Genomic DNA, 17,257 nt, shown 5'->3' on the forward strand with positions numbered 1-17,257 from the left:
GAGTGGACTTCAATGGAGGCTTGACACAGACTAGGAGCACACAATCACACTTTTTTTGTGGTGGTGAGAGAATAGGCCATGAGAGCAGGCTTTGAAAGCCATGAATACCTCTGAAAAGGTGTGAGATCATTCTGGTCTGCTGCTAAATGTGCATGTTCCTACTGCATATAAGGCGATAATAAGGAAAAGCACACCTATCTCAAGTCATGTTTTATCCCCAGCAGGTGCCACTCCTCCAGAGTCGCAATGCAGTCGGCTGAGTTGGGCAGACTACACATGCAGGCATGATGCAGGGAATCCCTGGGGTATTTACTGGGCAAGGCGTATCTTACACACAGCACCCAAAATGACAGATTGAATTTATTATTATAGAAGATATAAATATATATGACAGCAGAGCCGGCCAATTGAGATGTTCACAATTGCGCGTTGCATCTAGCTTTGAAGTGGGTCCGTGAAAATCAGCAGGAAGTGCATTTTGAAGGTGGATTTGCTATGATTTTCCATAGTGTGGTGACATGATAGTGACTTTACATTTCTTTGACCTTTTGTAACGAGATGTGGGATACCCATTGAAAGCCTTGTCGAATTTCAAGTGGACCTGAACTCAGAACGTCCTTTCTGCTCTAAAAGATACGCAACAGCATAACAACCTTTAAACAAGAAACATTTCTTTGTTACAGCTAATAGAAATCTGCACTGTTTCTACTTCCTGACTGATGGAAGCAGACATATTGTTAACAGCCTGTGCTTTCAAATGAGCTTATCTGCCATTGGCAGTCATGTGACCCAGGGTGATCACCACAACTAGTGATTAGACACAAATGAGGGGGACAGGCTAAAGTCTCTAAATACATACACAGGGTGCATTTCTCTATGTTTTCCTTCTTTCCTGTGCAAGAGTTCTGGTCCACTTTAAAAGCCTTTGGCAGCCATGAGAATCCAAGTCATTTGTATCAGAGTACAATGTGTGTTGGTACGCTACATGTAAGGGCCAAAGAAGGAATGTGCCACCCCAGATGGGACTCGAACCCACAATCCCTGGCTTAGGAGGCCAGTGCCTTATCCATTGGGCCACTGGGGCATGCTGTAGAAGTGCAGCAAGTAGGCTTTTGCTCCACAGAGACTGCACAATGCCTCTTGCAGCAAATGAGTTGCAAATGGACGTACTTCTTTTCCTTGTGTTGTGCCATGGATTTTGCAGGTGATATAGCTCTTGCCAGCTTCCTCCACTGCTCTTCAACAAGCAAAAGCATTGGTCTCATTCTTTTTGGTCCTCACTCAAAACAAGCTTCCCTTGTTGGGCAATGACAGCTCCTGCGTGTAGCAGTGGCATACTGGCACCCTTTGGCTTGAATGTTTTGGGTCATAGGAGAAAGGTGATTAAAGGAAGCAAAAGGGCAACTATCTCTGCTCCAGGTGAGGCTCGAACTCACAACCTCGGCATTGCTCAACAGATACTGTCTTATAAGTACCGCGCGCTAACCGATTGCGCCACTGGAGCTCCGTTGCTGCTGTTGGGGAGGTGCCTTTATCACCAGGACACTTGGCCTGTGATGCGTAACTCGTTAAAATGAAGCACATGTCATAAATCATTATAAGACCAAGTCAATTGTTTGTTAAGAAGAAAACCGGTAGAAGACAGGGAGCGTTTGTCCAAATCAGCAAGCCAAGGTGACTATTAAGATCATCTCCATAGAGGTGAGTGGACTTCAATGGAGGCTTGACACAGACTAGGAGCACACAATCACACTTTTTTTGTGGTGGTGAGAGAATAGGCCATGAGAGCAGGCTTTGAAAGCCATGAATACCTCTGAAAAGGTGTGAGATCATTCTGGTCTGCTGCTAAATGTGCATGTTCCTACTGCATATAAGGCGATAATAAGGAAAAGCACACCTATCTCAAGTCATGTTTTATCCCCAGCAGGTGCCACTCCTCCAGAGTCGCAATGCAGTCGGCTGAGTTGGGCAGACTACACATGCAGGCATGATGCAGGGAATCCCTGGGGTATTTACTGGGCAAGGCGTATCTTACACACAGCACCCAAAATGACAGATTGAATTTATTATTATAGAAGATATAAATATATATGACAGCAGAGCCGGCCAATTGAGATGTTCACAATTGCGCGTTGCATCTAGCTTTGAAGTGGGTCCGTGAAAATCAGCAGGAAGTGCATTTTGAAGGTGGATTTGCTATGATTTTCCATAGTGTGGTGACATGATAGTGACTTTACATTTCTTTGACCTTTTGTAACGAGATGTGGGATAACCATTGAAAGCATTGTCGAATTTCAAGTGGACCTGAACTCAGAACGTCCTTTCTGCTCTAAAAGATACGCAACAGCATAACAACCTTTAAACAAGAAACATTTCTTTGTTACAGCTAATAGAAATCCTAAGATAAATCTGCACTGTTTCTACTTCCTGACTGATGGAAGCAGACATATTGTTAACAGCCTGTGCTTTCAAATGAGCTTATCTGCCATTGGCAGTCATGTGACCCAGGGTAATCACCACAACTAGTGATTAGACACAAATGAGGGGGACAGGCTAAAGTCTCTAAATACATACACAGGGTGCATTTCTCTATGTTCTCCTTCTTTCCTGTGCAAGAGTTCTGGTCCACGTTAAAAGCCTTTGGCAGCCATGAGAATCCAAGTCATTTGTATCAGAGTACAATGTGTGTTGGTATGCTACATGTAAGAGCCAAAGAAGGAATGTGCCACCCCAGATGGGACTCGAACCCACAATCCCTGGCTTAGGAGGCCAGTGCCTTATCCATTAGGCCACTGGGGCATGCTGTAGAAGTGCAGCAAGTAGGCTTTTGCTCCACAGAGACTGCACAATGCCTCTTGCAGCAAATGAGTTGCAAATGGACGTACTTCTTTTCCTTGTGTTGTGCCATGGATTTTGCAGGTGATATAGCTCTTGCCAGCTTCCTCCACTGCTCTTCAACAAGCAAAAGCATTGGTCTCATTCTTTTTGGTCCTCACTCAAAACAAGCTTCCCTTGTTGGGCAATGACAGCTCCTGCGTGTAGCAGTGGCATACTGGCACCCTTTGGCTTGAATGTTTTGGGTCATAGGAGAAAGGTGATTAAAGGAAGCAAAAGGGCAACTATCTCTGCTCCAGGTGAGGCTCGAACTCACAACCTCGGCATTGCTCAACAGATACTGTCTTATAAGTACCACGCGCTAACCGATTGCGCCACTGGAGCTCCATTGCTGCTGTTGGGGAGGTGCCTTTATCACCAGGACACTTGGCCTGTGATGCGTAACTCATTAAAATGAAGCACATGTCATAAATCATTATAAGACCAAGTCAATTGTTTGTTAAGAAGAAAACCGGTAGAAGACAGGGAGCGTTTGTCCAAATCAGCAAGCCAAGGTGACTATTAAGATCATCTCCATAGAGGTGAGTGGACTTCAATGGAGGCTTGACACAGACTAGGAGCACACAATCACACTTTTTTTGTGGTGGTGAGAGAATAGGCCATGAGAGCAGGCTTTGAAAGCCATGAATACCTCTGAAAAGGTGTGAGATCATTCTGGTCTGCTGCTAAATGTGCATGTTCCTACTGCATATAAGGCGATAATAAGGAAAAGCACACCTATCTCAAGTCATGTTTTATCCCCAGCAGGTGCCACTCCTCCAGAGTCGCAATGCAGTCGGCTGTGTTAGGCAGACTACACATGCAGGCATGATGCAGGGAATCCCTGGGGTATTTACTGGGCAAGGCGTATCTTACACACAGCACCCAAAATGACAGATTGAATTTATTATTATAGAAGATATAAATATATATGACAGCAGAGCCGGCCAATTGAGATGTTCACAATTGCGCGTTGCATCTAGCTTTGAAGTGGGTCCGTGAAAATCAGCAGGAAGTGCATTTTGAAGGTGGAATTGCTATGATTTTTCATAGTGTGGTGACATGATAGTGACTTTACATTTCTTTGACCTTTTGTAACGAGATGTGGGATACCCATTGAAAGCCTTGTCGAATTTCAAGTGGACCTGAACTCAGAACGTCCTTTCTGCTCTAAAAGATACGCAACAGCATAATAACCTTTAAACAAGAAAAATTTCTTTGTTACAGCTAATAGAAATCCTAAGATAAATCTGCACTGTTTCTACTTCCTGACTGATGGAAGCAGACATATTGTTAACAGCCTGTGCTTTCAAATGAGCTTATCTGCCATTGGCAGTCATGTGACCCAGGGTGATCACCACAACTAGTGATTAGACACAAATAAGGGGGACAGGCTAAAGTCTCTAAATACATACACAGGGTGCATTTCTCTATGTTCTCCTTCTTTCCTGTGCAAGAGTTCTGGTCCACTTTAAAAGCCTTTGGCAGCCATGAGAATCCAAGTCATTTGTATCAGAGTACAATGTGTGTTGGTATGCTACATGTAAGGGCCAAAGAAGGAACATGCCACCCCAGATGGGACTCGAACCCACAATCCCTGGCTTAGGAGGCCTGTGCCTTATCCATTAGGGCACTGGGGCATGCTGTAGAAGTGCAGCAAGTAGGCTTTTGCTCCACAGAGACTGCACAATGCCTCTTGCAGCAAATGAGTTGCAAATGGACGTACTTCTTCTCCTTGTGTTGTGCCATGGATTTTGCAGGTGATATAGCTCTTGCCAGCTTCCTCCACTGCTCTTCAACAAGCAAAAGCATTGGTCTCATTCTTTTTGGTCCTCACTCAAAACAAGCTTCCCTTGTTGGGCAATGACAGCTCCTGCGTGTAGCAGTGGCATACTGGCACCCTTTGGCTTGAATGTTTTGGGTCATAGGAGAAAGGTGATTAAAGGAAGCAAAAGGGCAACTATCTCTGCTCCAGGTGAGGCTCGAACTCACAACCTCAGCATTGCTCAACAGATACTGTCTTATAAGTACCGCGCGCTAACCGATTGCGCCACTGGTGCTCCATTGCTGCTGTTGGGGAGGTGCCTTTATCACCAGGACACTTGGCCTGTGATGCGTAACTCGTTAAAATGAAGCACATGTCATAAATCATTATAAGACCAAGTCAATTGTTTGTTAAGAAGAAAACCGGTAGAAGACAGGGAGCGTTTGTCCAAATCAGCAAGCCAAGGTGACTATTAAGATCATCTCCATAGAGGTGAGTGGACTTCAATGGAGGCTTGACACAGACTAGGAGCACACAATCACACTTTTTTTGTGGTGGTGAGAGAATAGGCCATGAGAGCAGGCTTTGAAAGCCATGAATACCTCTGAAAAGGTGTGAGATCATTCTGGTCTGCTGCTAAATGTGCATGTTCCTACTGCATATAAGGCGATAATAAGGAAAAGCACACCTATCTCAAGTCATGTTTTATCCCCAGCAGGTGCCACTCCTCCAGAGTCGCAATGCAGTCGGCTGAGTTGGGCAGACTACACATGCAGGCATGATGCAGGGAATCCCTGGGGTATTTACTGGGCAAGGCGTATCTTACACACAGCACCCAAAATGACAGATTGAATTTATTATTATAGAAGATATAAATATATATGACAGCAGAGCCGGCCAATTGAGATGTTCACAATTGCGCGTTGCATCTAGCTTTGAAGTGGGTCCGTGAAAATCAGCAGGAAGTGCATTTTGAAGGTGGATTTGCTTTGATTTTCCATAGTGTGGTGACATGATAGTGACTTTACATTTCTTTGACCTTTTGTAACGAGATGTGGGATACCCATTGAAAGCCTTGTCGAATTTCAAGTGGACCTGAACTCAGAACGTCCTTTCTGCTCTAAAAGATACGCAACAGCATAACAACCTTTAAACAAGAAACATTTCTTTGTTACAGCTAATAGAAATCCTAAGATAAATCTGCACTGTTTCTACTTCCTGACTGATGGAAGCAGACATATTGTTAACAGGCTGTGCTTTCAAATGAGCTTATCTGCCATTGGCAGTCATGTGACCCAGGGTGATCACCACAACTAGTGATTAGACACAAATGAGGGGGACAGGCTAAAGTCTCTAAATACATGCACAGGGTGCATTTCTCTATGTTCTCCTTCTTTCCTGTGCAAGAGTTCTGGTCCACTTTAAAAGCCTTTGGCAGCCATGAGAATCCAAGTCATTTGTATCAGAGTACAATGTGTGTTGGTATGCTACATGTAAGGGCCAAAGAAGGAATGTGCCACCCCAGATGGGACTCGAACCCACAATCCCTGGCTTAGGAGGCCAGTGCCTTATCCATTAGGCCACTGGGGCATGCTGTAGAAGTGCAGCAAGTAGGCTTTTGCTCCACAGAGACTGCACAATGCCTCTTGCAGCAAATGAGTTGCAAATGGACGTACTTCTTTTCCTTGTGTTGTGCCATGGATTTTGCAGGTGATATAGCTCTTGCCAGCTTCCTCCACTGCTCTTCAACAAGCAAAAGCATTGGTCTCATTCTTTTTGGTCCTCACTCAAAACAAGCTTCCCTTGTTGGGCAATGACAGCTCCTGCGTGTAGCAGTGGCATACTGGCACCCTTTGGCTTGAATGTTTTGGGTCATAGGAGAAAGGTGATTAAAGGAAGCAAAAGGGCAACTATCTCTGCTCCAGGTGAGGCTCGAACTCACAACCTCGGCATTGCTCAACAGATACTGTCTTATAAGTACCGCACGCTAACCGATTGCGCCACTGGAGCTCCGTTGCTGCTGTTGGGGAGGTGCCTTTATCACCAGGACACTTGGCCTGTGATGCGTAACTCGTTAAAATGAAGCACATGTCATAAATCATTATAAGACCAAGTCAATTGTTTGTTAAGAAGAAAACCGGTAGAAGACAGGGAGCGTTTGTCCAAATCAGCAAGCCAAGGTGACTATTAAGATCATCTCCATAGAGGTGAGTGGACTTCAATGGAGGCTTGACACAGACTAGGAGCACACAATCACACTTTTTTTGTGGTGGTGAGAGAATAGGCCATGAGAGCAGGCTTTGAAAGCCATGAATACCTCTGAAAAGGTGTGAGATCATTCTGGTCTGCTGCTAAATGTGCATGTTCCTACTGCATATAAGGCGATAATAAGGAAAAGCACACCTATCTCAAGTCATGTTTTATCCCCAGCAGGTGCCACTCCTCCAGAGTCGCAATGCAGTCGGCTGAGTTGGGCAGACTACACATGCAGGCATGATGCAGGGAATCCCTGGGGTATTTACTGGGCAAGGCGTATCTTACACACAGCACCCAAAATGACAGATTGAATTTATTATTATAGAAGATATAAATATATATGACAGCAGAGCCGGCCAATTGAGATGTTCACAATTGCGCGTTGCATCTAGCTTTGAAGTGGGTCCGTGAAAATCAGCAGGAAGTGCATTTTGAAGGTGGATTTGCTATGATTTTCCATAGTGTGGTGACATGATAGTGACTTTACATTTCTTTGACCTTTTGTAACGAGATGTGGGATACCCATTGAAAGCCTTGTCGAATTTCAAGTGGACCTGAACTCAGAACGTCCTTTCTGCTCTAAAAGATACGCAAGAGCATAACAACCTTTAAACAAGAAACATTTCTTTGTTACAGCTAATAGAAATCCTAAGATAAATCTGCACTGTTTCTACTTCCTGACTGATGGAAGCAGACATATTGTTAACAGGCTGTGCTTTCAAATGAGCTTATCTGCCATTGGCAGTCATGTGACCCAGGGTGATCACCACAACTAGTGATTAGACACAAATGAGGGGGACAGGCTAAAGTCTCTAAATACATACACAGGGTGCATTTCTCTATGTTCTCCTTCTTTCCTGTGCAAGAGTTCTGGTCCACTTTAAAAGCCTTTGGCAGCCATGAGAATCCAAGTCATTTGTATCAGAGTACAATGTGTGTTGGTATGCTACATGTAAGGGCCAAAGAAGGAATGTGCCACCCCAGATGGGACTCGAACCCACAATCCCTGGCTTAGGAGGCCAGTGCCTTATCCATTAGGCCACTGGGGCATGCTGTAGAAGTGCAGCAAGTAGGCTTTTGCTCCACAGAGACTGCACAATGCCTCTTGCAGCAAATGAGTTGCAAATGGACGTACTTCTTTTCCTTGTGTTGTGCCATGGATTTTGCAGGTGATATAGCTCTTGCCAGCTTCCTCCACTGCTCTTCAACAAGCAAAAGCATTGGTCTCATTCTTTTTGGTCCTCACTCAAAACAAGCTTCCCTTGTTGGGCAATGACAGCTCCTGCGTGTAGCAGTGGCATACTGGCACCCTTTGGCTTGAATGTTTTGGGTCATAGGAGAAAGGTGATTAAAGGAAGCAAAAGGGCAACTATCTCTGCTCCAGGTGAGGCTCGAACTCACAACCTCGGCATTGCTCAACAGATACTGTCTTATAAGTACCGCACGCTAACCGATTGCGCCACTGGAGCTCCGTTGCTGCTGTTGGGGAGGTGCCTTTATCACCAGGACACTTGGCCTGTGATGCGTAACTCGTTAAAATGAAGCACATGTCATAAATCATTATAAGACCAAGTCAATTGTTTGTTAAGAAGAAAACCGGTAGAAGACAGGGAGCGTTTGTCCAAATCAGCAAGCCAAGGTGACTATTAAGATCATCTCCATAGAGGTGAGTGGACTTCAATGGAGGCTTGACACAGACTAGGAGCACACAATCACACTTTTTTTGTGGTGGTGAGAGAATAGGCCATGAGAGCAGGCTTTGAAAGCCATGAATACCTCTGAAAAGGTGTGAGATCATTCTGGTCTGCTGCTAAATGTGCATGTTCCTACTGCATATAAGGCGATAATAAGGAAAAGCACACCTATCTCAAGTCATGTTTTATCCCCAGCAGGTGCCACTCCTCCAGAGTCGCAATGCAGTCGGCTGAGTTGGGCAGACTACACATGCAGGCATGATGCAGGGAATCCCTGGGGTATTTACTGGGCAAGGCGTATCTTACACACAGCACCCAAAATGACAGATTGAATTTATTATTATAGAAGATATAAATATATATGACAGCAGAGCCGGCCAATTGAGATGTTCACAATTGCGCGTTGCATCTAGCTTTGAAGTGGGTCCGTGAAAATCAGCAGGAAGTGCATTTTGAAGGTGGATTTGCTATGATTTTCCATAGTGTGGTGACATGATAGTGACTTTACATTTCTTTGACCTTTTGTAACGAGATGTGGGATACCCATTGAAAGCCTTGTCGAATTTCAAGTGGACCTGAACTCAGAACGTCCTTTCTGCTCTAAAAGATACGCAAGAGCATAACAACCTTTAAACAAGAAACATTTCTTTGTTACAGCTAATAGAAATCCTAAGATAAATCTGCACTGTTTCTACTTCCTGACTGATGGAAGCAGACATATTGTTAACAGGCTGTGCTTTCAAATGAGCTTATCTGCCATTGGCAGTCATGTGACCCAGGGTGATCACCACAACTAGTGATTAGACACAAATGAGGGGGACAGGCTAAAGTCTCTAAATACATACACAGGGTGCATTTCTCTATGTTTTCCTTCTTTCCTGTGCAAGAGTTCTGGTCCACTTTAAAAGCCTTTGGCAGCCATGAGAATCCAAGTCATTTGTATCAGAGTACAATGTGTGTTGGTATACTACATGTAAGGGCCAAAGAAGGAATGTGCCACCCCAGATGGGACTCGAACCCACAATCCCTGGCTTAGGAGGCCAGTGCCTTATCCATTAGGCCACTGGGGCATGCTGTAGAAGTGCAGCAAGTAGGCTTTTGCTCCACAGAGACTGCACAATGCCTCTTGCAGCAAATGAGTTGCAAATGGACGTACTTCTTTTCCTTGTGTTGTGCCATGGATTTTGCAGGTGATATAGCTCTTGCCAGCTTCCTCCACTGCTCTTCAACAAGCAAAAGCATTGGTCTCATTCTTTTTGGTCCTCACTCAAAACAAGCTTCCCTTGTTGGGCAATGACAGCTCCTGCGTGTAGCAGTGGCATACTGGCACCCTTTGGCTTGAATGTTTTGGGTCATAGGAGAAAGGTGATTAAAGGAAGCAAAAGGGCAACTATCTCTGCTCCAGGTGAGGCTCGAACTCACAACCTCGGCATTGCTCAACAGATACTGTCTTATAAGTACCACGCGCTAACCGATTGCGCCACTGGAGCTCCGTTGCTGCTGTTGGGGAGGTGCCTTTATCACCAGGACACTTGGCCTGTGATGCGTAACTCGTTAAAATGAAGTACATGTCATAAATCATTATAAGACCTAGTCAATTGTTTGTTAAGAAGAAAACCGGTAGAAGACAGGGATCGTTTGTCCAAATCAGCAAGCCAAGGTGACTATTAAGATCATCTCCATAGAGGTGAGTGGACTTCAATGGAGGCTTGACACAGACTAGGAGCACACAATCACACTTTTTTTGTGGTGGTGAGAGAATAGGCCATGAGAGCAGGCTTTGAAAGCCATGAATACCTCTGAAAAGGTGTGAGATCATTCTGGTCTGCTGCTAAATGTGCATGTTCCTACTGCATATAAGGCGATAATAAGGAAAAGCACACCTATCTCAAGTCATGTTTTATCCCCAGCAGGTGCCACTCCTCCAGAGTCGCAATGCAGTCGGCTGTGTTGGGCAGACTACACATGCAGGCATGATGCAGGGAATCCCTGGGGTATTTACTGGGCAAGGCGTATCTTACACACAGAACCCAAAATGACAGATTGAATTTATTATTATAGAAGATATAAATATATATGACAGCAGAGCCGGCCAATTGAGATGTTCACAATTGCGCGTTGCATCTAGCTTTGAAGTGGGTCCGTGAAAATCAGCAGGAAGTGCATTTTGAAGGTGGAATTGCTATGATTTTTCATAGTGTGGTGACATGATAGTGACTTTACATTTCTTTGACCTTTTGTAACGAGATGTGGGATACCCATTGAAAGCCTTGTCGAATTTCAAGTGGACCTGAACTCAGAACGTCCTTTCTGCTCTAAAAGATACGCAACAGCATAATAACCTTTAAACAAGAAAAATTTCTTTGTTACAGCTAATAGAAATCCTAAGATAAATCTGCACTGTTTCTACTTCCTGACTGATGGAAGCAGACATATTGTTAACAGCCTGTGCTTTCAAATGAGCTTATCTGCCATTGGCAGTCATGTGACCCAGGGTGATCACCACAACTAGTGATTAGACACAAATAAGGGGGACAGGCTAAAGCCTCTAAATACATATACAGGGTGCATTTCTCTATTTTCTCCTTCTTTCCTGTGCAAGAGTTCTGGTCCACGTTAAAAGCCTTTGGCAGCCATGAGAATCCAAGTCATTTGTATCAGAGTACAATGTGTGTTGGTATGCTACATGTAAGGGCCAAAGAAGGAATGTGCCACCCCAGATGGGACTCGAACCCACAATCCCTGGCTTAGGAGGCCAGTGCCTTATCCATTAGGCCACTGGGGCATGCTGTAGAAGTGCAGCAAGTAGGCTTTTGCTCCACAGAGACTGCACAATGCCTCTTGCAGCAAATGAGTTGCAAATGGACGTACTTCTTTTCCTTGTGTTGTGCCATGGATTTTGCAGGTGATATAGCTCTTGCCAGCTTCCTCCACTGCTCTTCAACAAGCAAAAGCATTGGTCTCATTCTTTTTGGTCCTCACTCAAAACAAGCTTCCCTTGTTGGGCAATGACAGCTCCTGCGTGTGTTACACCCTGAAAAAGGGAATTATAAAGAAGAACTCCATGAGCATGCTTCCTCTGCCTGCATCATGTCTGATGAGAATGTTTATTCAAATAAAATCTTATATAGCATAGAAAAAGGTTTTCAATAAGAACTTTTCCACAATAACATCCAGTTCTCGTCCATTTAACAGTCATATAAAAGTGCAAATACAAAAGCAATTCTTGCTGATAAAGATGCATTAACTTTGCTGGCTGATCTTCATAACTGCATAGATTCCCTGTGACACGAGGTTCCAGCATGGCTGACTGCAGGGAGTCACTAAACACACATGTGGCTGCACACTAGCTCTAATGCATTTACAATAAACACATTATTCCTACAGATCTGTGAGTTATAAGGCTTCATGTGAACACACACATTACATACTGGCTGTGAGGCCTGATCTGCTCTTCTTCTGCAAATCACTAACATGGCTGAGTGCTGGTAGCTTAATATATAGCACATATAGTACTGAAATGACTGAATTAGCTAGCTTTCTAATATACAGTATAACTCCCTGATAGATAACACCTATACACTAAAATGGCTGAATGGCTAGCTGCCTGATATATAACACATACAGCACTGCTCAGTTTAACCACAGCAAATATCTGCTTCACATACATTCAACATGTTCATAAGTTGTTCATATAACATACAATAGCTGTCTAGCAATCACTGAATTCACTTTGATCTCAAAGTATGGATAAAATACCTGAAAAAGGGAATTATAAAGAAGAACTCCATGAGCATGCTTCCTCTGCCTGCATCATGTCTGATAAGAATGAGGCAGCAGGCCACGAGCCTCCCCTTAGGTACTTTCCCCAGGTCAACAAGTTGCTAAACATAAACAGACTCAGGCAATAGATAGCCCAAATCCTGATCCTGTATTTCAGCCTGTTATCTCCACAGATATTTCAAAGAATAGGATTATTTTCAAATAGCTTATTGGGAAGTTACTGCTTTACAGATTTTTCTACACAAAAATCAGTCTATTACACGTGTAGCAGTGGCATACTGGCACCCTTTGGCTTGAATGTTTTGGGTCATAGGAGAAAGGTGATTAAAGGAAGCAAAAGGGCAACTATCTCTGCTCCAGGTGAGACTCGAACTCACAACCTCGGCATTGCTCAACAGATACTGTCTTATAAGTACCGCGCGCTAACCGATTGCGCCACTGGAGCTCCGTTGCTGCTGTTGGGGAGGTGCCTTTATCACCAGGACACTTGGCCTGTGATGCGTAACTCGTTAAAATGAAGCACATGTCATAAATCATTATAAGACCAAGTCAATTGTTTGTTAAGAAGAAAACCGGTAGAAGACAGGGAGCGTTTGTCCAAATCAGCAAGCCAAGGTGACTATTAAGATCATCTCCATAGAGGTGAGTGGACTTCAATGGAGGCTTGACACAGACTAGGAGCACACAATCACACTTTTTTTGTGGTGGTGAGAGAATAGGCCATGAGAGCAGGCTTTGAAAGCCATGAATACCTCTGAAAAGGTGTGAGATCATTCTGGTCTGCTGCTAAATGTGCATGTTCCTACTGCATATAAGGCGATAATAAGGAAAAGCACACCTATCTCAAGTCATGTTTTATCCCCAGCAGGTGCCACTCCTCCAGAGTCGCAATGCAGTCGGCTGAGTTGGGCAGACTACACATGCAGGCATGATGCAGGGAATCCCTGGGGTATTTACTGGGCAAGGCGTATCTTACACACAGCACCCAAAATGACAGATTGAATTTATTATTATAGAAGATATAAATATATATGACAGCAGAGCCGGCCAATTGAGATGTTCACAATTGCGCGTTGCATCTAGCTTTGAAGTGGGTCCGTGAAAATCAGCAGGAAGTGCATTTTGAAGGTGGATTTGCTATGATTTTCCATAGTGTGGTGACATGATAGTGACTTTACATTTCTTTGACCTTTTGTAACGAGATGTGGGATACCCATTGAAAGCATTGTCGAATTTCAAGTGGACCTGAACTCAGAACGTCCTTTCTGCTCTAAAAGATACGCACCAGCATAACAACCTTTAAACAAGAAACATTTCTTTGTTACAGCTAATAGAAATCCTAAGATAAATCTGCACTGTTTCTACTTCCTGACTGATGGAAGCAGACATATTGTTAACAGCCTGTGCTTTCAAATAAGCTTATCTGCCATTGGCAGTCATGTGACCCAGGGTAATCACCACAACTAGTGATTAGACACAAATGAGGGGGACAGGCTAAAGTCTCTAAATGCATACACAGGGTGCATTTCTCTATGATCTCCTTCTTTCCTGTGCAAGAGTTCTGGTCCACGTTAAAAGCCTTTGGCAGCCATGAGAATCCAAGTCATTTGTATCAGAGTACAATGTGTGTTGGTATGCTACATGTAAGGGCCAAAGAAGGAATGTGCCACCCCAGATGGGACTCGAACCCACAATCCCTGGCTTAGGAGGCCAGTGCCTTATCCATTAGGCCACTGGGGCATGCTGTAGAAGTGCAGCAAGTAGGCTTTTGCTCCACAGAGACTGCACAATGCCTCTTGCAGCAAATGAGTTGCAAATGGACGTACTTCTTTTCCTTGTGTTGTGCCATGGATTTTGCAGGTGATATAGCTCTTGCCAGCTTCCTCCACTGCTCTTCAACAAGCAAAAGCATTGGTCTCATTCTTTTTGGTCCTCACTCAAAACAAGCTTCCCTTGTTGGGCAATGACAGCTCCTGCGTGTAGCAGTGGCATACTGGCACCCTTTGGCTTGAATGTTTTGGGTCATAGGAGAAAGGTGATTAAAGGAAGCAAAAGGGCAACTATCTCTGCTCCAGGTGAGGCTCGAACTCACAACCTCGGCATTGCTCAACAGATACTGTCTTATAAGTACCGCACGCTAACCGATTGCGCCACTGGAGCTCCGTTGCTGCTGTTGGGGAGGTGCCTTTATCACCAGGACACTTGGCCTGTGATGCGTAACTCGTTAAAATGAAGCACATGTCATAAATCATTATAAGACCAAGTCAATTGTTTGTTAAGAAGAAAACCGGTAGAAGACAGGGAGCGTTTGTCCAAATCAGCAAGCCAAGGTGACTATTAAGATCATCTCCATAGAGGTGAGTGGACTTCAATGGAGGCTTGACACAGACTAGGAGCACACAATCACACTTTTTTTGTGGTGGTGAGAGAATAGGCCATGAGAGCAGGCTTTGAAAGCCATGAATACCTCTGAAAAGGTGTGAGATCATTCTGGTCTGCTGCTAAATGTGCATGTTCCTACTGCATATAAGGCGATAATAAGGAAAAGCACACCTATCTCAAGTCATGTTTTATCCCCAGCAGGTGCCACTCCTCCAGAGTCGCAATGCAGTCGGCTGAGTTGGGCAGACTACACATGCAGGCATGATGCAGGGAATCCCTGGGGTATTTACTGGGCAAGGCGTATCTTACACACAGCACCCAAAATGACAGATTGAATTTATTATTATAGAAGATATAAATATATATGACAGCAGAGCCGGCCAATTGAGATGTTCACAATTGCGCGTTGCATCTAGCTTTGAAGTGGGTCCGTGAAAATCAGCAGGAAGTGCATTTTGAAGGTGGATTTGCTATGATTTTCCATAGTGTGGTGACATGATAGTGACTTTACATTTCTTTGACCTTTTGTAACGAGATGTGGGATACCCATTGAAAGCCTTGTCGAATTTCAAGTGGACCTGAACTCAGAACGTCCTTTCTGCTCTAAAAGATACGCAAGAGCATAACAACCTTTAAACAAGAAACATTTCTTTGTTACAGCTAATAGAAATCCTAAGATAAATCTGCACTGTTTCTACTTCCTGACTGATGGAAGCAGACATATTGTTAACAGGCTGTGCTTTCAAATGAGCTTATCTGCCATTGGCAGTCATGTGACCCAGGGTGATCACCACAACTAGTGATTAGACACAAATGAGGGGGACAGGCTAAAGTCTCTAAATACATACACAGGGTGCATTTCTCTATGTTTTCCTTCTTTCCTGTGCAAGAGTTCTGGTCCACTTTAAAAGCCTTTGGCAGCCATGAGAATCCAAGTCATTTGTATCAGAGTACAATGTGTGTTGGTATACTACATGTAAGGGCCAAAGAAGGAATGTGCCACCCCAGATGGGACTCGAACCAACAATCCCTGGCTTAGGAGGCCAGTGCCTTATCCATTAGGCCACTGGGGCATGCTGTAGAAGTGCAGCAAGTAGGCTTTTGCTCCACAGAGACTGCACAATGCCTCTTGCAGCAAATGAGTTGCAAATGGACGTACTTCTTTTCCTTGTGTTGTGCCATGGATTTTGCAGGTGATATAGCTCTTGCCAGCTTCCTCCACTGCTCTTCAACAAGCAAAAGCATTGGTCTCATTCTTTTTGGTCCTCACTCAAAACAAGCTTCCCTTGTTGGGCAATGACAGCTCCTGCGTGTAGCAGTGGCATACTGGCACCCTTTGGCTTGAATGTTTTGGGTCATAGGAGAAAGGTGATTAAAGGAAGCAAAAGGGCAACTATCTCTGCTCCAGGTGAGGCTCGAACTCACAACCTCAGCATTGCTCAACAGATACTGTCTTATAAGTACCACGCGCTAACCGATTGCGCCACTGGAGCTCCGTTGCTGCTGTTGGGGAGGTGCCTTTATCACCAGGACACTTGGCCTGTGATGCGTAACTCGTTAAAATGAAGTACATGTCATAAATCATTATAAGACCTAGTCAATTGTTTGTTAAGAAGAAAACCGGTAGAAGACAGGGATCGTTTGTCCAAATCAGCAAGCCAAGGTGACTATTAAGATCATCTCCATAGAGGTGAGTGGACTTCAATGGAGGCTTGACACAGACTAGGAGCACACAATCACACTTTTTTTGTGGTGGTGAGAGAATAGGCCATGAGAGCAGGCTTTGAAAGCCATGAATACCTCTGAAAAGGTGTGAGATCATTCTGGTCTGCTGCTAAATGTGCATGTTCCTACTGCATATAAGGCGATAATAAGGAAAAGCACACCTATCTCAAGTCATGTTTTATCCCCAGCAGGTGCCACTCCTCCAGAGTCGCAATGCAGTCGGCTGTGTTGGGCAGACTACACATGCAGGCATGATGCAGGGAATCCCTGGGGTATTTACTGGGCAAGGCGTATCTTACACACAGCACCCAAAATGACAGATTGAATTTATTATTATAGAAGATATAAATATATATGACAGCAGAGCCGGCCAATTGAGATGTTCACAATTGCGCGTTGCATCTAGCTTTGAAGTGGGTCCGTGAAAATCAGCAGGAAGTGCATTTTGAAGGTGGATTTGCTATGATTTTCCATAGTGTGGTGACATGATAGTGACTTTACATTTCTTTGACCTTTTGTAACGAGATGTGGGATACCCATTGAAAGCATTGTCGAATTTCAAGTGGACCTGAACTCAGAACGTCCTTTCTGCTCTAAAAGATACGCACCAGCATAACAACCTTTAAACAAGAAACATTTCTTTGTTACAGCTAATAGAAATCCTAAGATAAATCTGCACTGTTTCTACTTCCTGACTGATGGAAGCAGACATATTGTTAACAGCCTGTGCTTTCAAATAAGCTTATCTGCCATTGGCAGTCATGTGACCCAGGGTAAT

At 44.2% G+C, this 17,257-nt stretch overlaps 17 non-coding genes across 17 annotated transcripts; all 17 read right to left on the bottom strand.

Annotated features, from left to right (window-relative positions):
- Positions 1–1,011: 1,011 nt before the first annotated feature.
- On the bottom strand, positions 1,012–1,084 carry TRNAR-CCU (transfer RNA arginine (anticodon CCU)). The gene has a single exon. It is a non-coding gene; the product is annotated as a tRNA-Arg (tRNA).
- Positions 1,085–1,411: 327 nt separating this feature from the next.
- TRNAI-UAU (transfer RNA isoleucine (anticodon UAU)) lies at positions 1,412–1,504 on the bottom strand. The gene is given in 2 exon segments: positions 1,412–1,447; positions 1,467–1,504. It is a non-coding gene; the product is annotated as a tRNA-Ile (tRNA).
- A 1,222-nt stretch (positions 1,505–2,726) lies between these two features.
- TRNAR-CCU (transfer RNA arginine (anticodon CCU)) lies at positions 2,727–2,799 on the bottom strand. The gene has a single exon. It is a non-coding gene; the product is annotated as a tRNA-Arg (tRNA).
- Positions 2,800–3,126: 327 nt separating this feature from the next.
- On the bottom strand, positions 3,127–3,219 carry TRNAI-UAU (transfer RNA isoleucine (anticodon UAU)). The gene is given in 2 exon segments: positions 3,127–3,162; positions 3,182–3,219. It is a non-coding gene; the product is annotated as a tRNA-Ile (tRNA).
- Positions 3,220–4,841: 1,622 nt separating this feature from the next.
- Positions 4,842–4,934, bottom strand: TRNAI-UAU (transfer RNA isoleucine (anticodon UAU)). The gene is given in 2 exon segments: positions 4,842–4,877; positions 4,897–4,934. It is a non-coding gene; the product is annotated as a tRNA-Ile (tRNA).
- A 1,222-nt stretch (positions 4,935–6,156) lies between these two features.
- On the bottom strand, positions 6,157–6,229 carry TRNAR-CCU (transfer RNA arginine (anticodon CCU)). The gene has a single exon. It is a non-coding gene; the product is annotated as a tRNA-Arg (tRNA).
- A 327-nt stretch (positions 6,230–6,556) lies between these two features.
- Positions 6,557–6,649, bottom strand: TRNAI-UAU (transfer RNA isoleucine (anticodon UAU)). The gene is given in 2 exon segments: positions 6,557–6,592; positions 6,612–6,649. It is a non-coding gene; the product is annotated as a tRNA-Ile (tRNA).
- A 1,222-nt stretch (positions 6,650–7,871) lies between these two features.
- On the bottom strand, positions 7,872–7,944 carry TRNAR-CCU (transfer RNA arginine (anticodon CCU)). Its single transcript has one exon. It is a non-coding gene; the product is annotated as a tRNA-Arg (tRNA).
- Positions 7,945–8,271: 327 nt separating this feature from the next.
- On the bottom strand, positions 8,272–8,364 carry TRNAI-UAU (transfer RNA isoleucine (anticodon UAU)). The gene is given in 2 exon segments: positions 8,272–8,307; positions 8,327–8,364. It is a non-coding gene; the product is annotated as a tRNA-Ile (tRNA).
- Positions 8,365–9,586: 1,222 nt separating this feature from the next.
- On the bottom strand, positions 9,587–9,659 carry TRNAR-CCU (transfer RNA arginine (anticodon CCU)). Its single transcript has one exon. It is a non-coding gene; the product is annotated as a tRNA-Arg (tRNA).
- A 327-nt stretch (positions 9,660–9,986) lies between these two features.
- On the bottom strand, positions 9,987–10,079 carry TRNAI-UAU (transfer RNA isoleucine (anticodon UAU)). Its single transcript is given in 2 exon segments — positions 9,987–10,022; positions 10,042–10,079. It is a non-coding gene; the product is annotated as a tRNA-Ile (tRNA).
- Positions 10,080–11,301: 1,222 nt separating this feature from the next.
- Positions 11,302–11,374, bottom strand: TRNAR-CCU (transfer RNA arginine (anticodon CCU)). The gene has a single exon. It is a non-coding gene; the product is annotated as a tRNA-Arg (tRNA).
- Positions 11,375–12,724: 1,350 nt separating this feature from the next.
- Positions 12,725–12,817, bottom strand: TRNAI-UAU (transfer RNA isoleucine (anticodon UAU)). Its single transcript is given in 2 exon segments — positions 12,725–12,760; positions 12,780–12,817. It is a non-coding gene; the product is annotated as a tRNA-Ile (tRNA).
- Positions 12,818–14,039: 1,222 nt separating this feature from the next.
- TRNAR-CCU (transfer RNA arginine (anticodon CCU)) lies at positions 14,040–14,112 on the bottom strand. Its single transcript has one exon. It is a non-coding gene; the product is annotated as a tRNA-Arg (tRNA).
- A 327-nt stretch (positions 14,113–14,439) lies between these two features.
- Positions 14,440–14,532, bottom strand: TRNAI-UAU (transfer RNA isoleucine (anticodon UAU)). The gene is given in 2 exon segments: positions 14,440–14,475; positions 14,495–14,532. It is a non-coding gene; the product is annotated as a tRNA-Ile (tRNA).
- Positions 14,533–15,754: 1,222 nt separating this feature from the next.
- On the bottom strand, positions 15,755–15,827 carry TRNAR-CCU (transfer RNA arginine (anticodon CCU)). The gene has a single exon. It is a non-coding gene; the product is annotated as a tRNA-Arg (tRNA).
- A 327-nt stretch (positions 15,828–16,154) lies between these two features.
- Positions 16,155–16,247, bottom strand: TRNAI-UAU (transfer RNA isoleucine (anticodon UAU)). Its single transcript is given in 2 exon segments — positions 16,155–16,190; positions 16,210–16,247. It is a non-coding gene; the product is annotated as a tRNA-Ile (tRNA).
- Between the last annotated feature and the right edge of the window lie 1,010 nt (positions 16,248–17,257).

The sequence above is a fragment of the Hyperolius riggenbachi genome, chromosome 3 (assembly GCF_040937935.1).
Source record: "Hyperolius riggenbachi isolate aHypRig1 chromosome 3, aHypRig1.pri, whole genome shotgun sequence".
NCBI lineage: Eukaryota > Metazoa > Chordata > Amphibia > Anura > Hyperoliidae > Hyperolius > Hyperolius riggenbachi.